A 2,944-nucleotide genomic window follows, 5' to 3' on the forward strand; every position below is an offset into this window, starting at 1 on the left:
GGCTTGGTCTTCCCAGCAACCAGACTCATCCAGGAGCCACCCAGAGTCACCTCATCATCACGTGGGAATTTACAAAGGTTTCAGGATCCCCATGTCAGGAGCTGGGTGGGGGCGGGGGTGGTGGTGGCGTGAAGACTAACACACGTGTTTTCTGCCACTGCACACCTGGCCTTGGCGGGTCAACCAGGATGAAGGAAATACATTCCTGCGTCTGGGAGAGTCCAGTGCTGTGAGAGCGTGGCAAGGCCACCACTGGGAGGGCCTATGGGAAGGGAGGTCAACGTTGAGGACACGGGGTGGGGAGAGAGCACCCCCATGAGTTGGCCAATCCGGGGCAGCTTAAGAAGTCTCAGGAGGCCCTGGAAGTGGGGTGGGCCTGCCAAGGAGGCGGTGCTGGGGTCCAGAGGTGGGGGCTTTGCGTGGTGTGATACTGCGGCAGAGTAAGAAATGTGTATTTGGTTTTGTTCTGCTTCCTGGCACACAGCTCCTAAAACCTTTGTAATCAGGACAGCATGCTAATGAGGTGACTCTGGGCCCCTGGAGGGCTTCAGTAGGATGGGGGCTGGTTGTCTGAGGAGCCCACTCTGATTGGAGGTTGGAACTTAAGCTACACCCCCAACCTGAGGGAGTGGAGGCTGGAAGTTGAGTCAATCACCAGTGGCCAATGACTGAATCCATCAATGCTGCAGTAATAGAACCTCCATAAATCCACTAGAAGGTTGGGCTGGTGAACATCTGGGAGGTGGTGCACACCCTGCTCCAAGGGGACAGACACGCTCCTGTGTTCCGGACCCTCCCAGACCTCACCCCTTGCACATCTCCAGCAGGCTGTTCATCTGTGTCCTTTACAATAAAGCAGTGTTCCCTGAGTTCTGTGACCATTATAGCAAATTACTGAACCTGAGGGATGGGGAGGGTTATGGGAACCTCTGATTTCTGGTAAAGTTGGACAATAGAGTATCTTGGTCTAGAGTGGGAGGCATTTTTAAAAAAATAATATTTATTTTTATTTATTTGGCTGCACCAAGTTCTAGTTGCAACGTGCGGGATCTAGTTCCCTGACCAGGGATCAAACCTGGGCTCCCTGCATTGGCAGCTCGGAGTCCTAGCCGCTGAACTACCAGGGAAGTCTTGAGAGGGTTAATAGCCTCGGTAGGGAGGCCAGGATAAGATGGTTGGATGGCATCATCAACTCGATGGACCTGGGAGATGTCCATGGGAGTCCATGGGAGATGGGAGAAATATCAATAACCTCAGATAAGCAGATGACACCAGCCTTATGGCAGAAAGCGAAGAAGAACTAAAGAGCCTCTTGAAGAAAGTGAAAGAGGAATGAAAAAGTTGGCTTAAAACTCAACATTTAAAAAACTAATCCATACGTCACATCCACATATGAATGTGAGTTGGACTACAGAGAAAGCTGAGCACCAAAGAACTGATGCTTTTGAACTGTGGTGTTGAAGATGACTCTTGAGAGTCCCTTGGACTGCAAGATCAAACCTAATTTCCTAAAGGAAATTAGGAAGGACTGATGACGATGCTGAAGCTGAAGCTCCAAAACTCTGGCCACCTGATTCAAAGAACTGTCTCACTGGAAAAGACTGATGCTGGGCAAGATTGAAGGCAGGAGAAGGGGATGACAGAGGATGAGATGGTTGGATGGCATCACTGACTCGATGGACATGAGTTTGAACAAGCTCCAGGTATTGGTGATGGACAGGGAAGCCTGGAGTGCTGCAGCCCATGGGGTTGCAGAGTCGGACACGACTGAGCGACTGAACTCAACTGAACTTGTGGGCCTGAGCCCTTCACTTGTGGGGGCTGCACTGGCTCCTGGCAGTTAGTGGTAGAAGTGTTGTGAGGAGAGGAAATTTTAATGGTTGTGCCAAGTGCCCTGGTGGGGGTGCTGGTGGGGCTCCCCTCACCAAGATGTCAAGGACCATGAAGCAGGAGGCACTGCCTGTGCCCTGTGGACCTGGCGTAACTCTACGTTGCCTTCAGGGCCTGGAGCCTGCGAGGTGCATCTAGGACACTCCCAGGACAGTAAAGAGCTGGGAACCCAGGCAACACATGGAGCAGGGGCTCTGCTCAGGCGACGCTGGATTTGCAAGGAAGCTCTGGGACCAGGCAGGTATGGATGTGAGAGCTGGATCATAAAGAAGGCTGAGCACCGAAGAATTGATGCTTTTGAACTATCGTGTTAGAGAAGACTCTTGAGAGTCCCTTGGACTGCAAGGAGATCCAACCAGTTAATCCTGAAAGAAATCAGTCCTGAATATTCACTGGAAGGACTGATGCTGAAGCTCCAATACTTTGGCCATCTGATGGGAAGAACTGACTCACTGGAAAAGACCTTGATGCTGGGAAAGGTTGAAGGCAGGAGGAGAAGGGGACCACAGAGGATGAGATGGTTGGATGGCATCACCAACTCGATGGACATGAGTGTGAGCAAGCTCTGGGAGTTGCTGATGGACAGGGAGGTCTGGTGTGCAACCAAGGGGTTGCAAAGAATTGGACATGACTGAGCAACTGAACTGAACTGAACTGGGACCAGGTAGCATGTGTCTGGGGTGAGGAGGGCAGGGGGTGGGGGCAACCAGTGGAATGAGACAGAACCAAGACGCCCTGTGGCCAGCAGATGGCCTGGCTGCTGATGGACCGTGCAGTGGCCTTCTCTCAGATTCAGGTCAGGACACTTGCTCACATTCTGTACTAAAATTCAAGGGCTGTTTAAAACACATATTAAAACACCCAATTATTAGGAAAAAAGGAAAAAACAGTAGAAAATGGGCAATAAGACACGAGCAGTTGCCCATCTGGTGGAGGGGATGCCAATGGGGAGGGTCACTGGTGAGAGAAACACAGGATGGCTGTGCTGTACACATGGACGCTGTCCACGTGGAGGGTCAAGGCACACCCAGGTCCCTTAGAACCTGGTACCAGG

Source organism: Bison bison, unplaced genomic scaffold (assembly GCF_000754665.1).
Source record: "Bison bison bison isolate TAMUID 2011002044 unplaced genomic scaffold, Bison_UMD1.0 scf7180017864037, whole genome shotgun sequence".
In the NCBI taxonomy this organism is placed as follows: domain Eukaryota; kingdom Metazoa; phylum Chordata; class Mammalia; order Artiodactyla; family Bovidae; genus Bison; species Bison bison.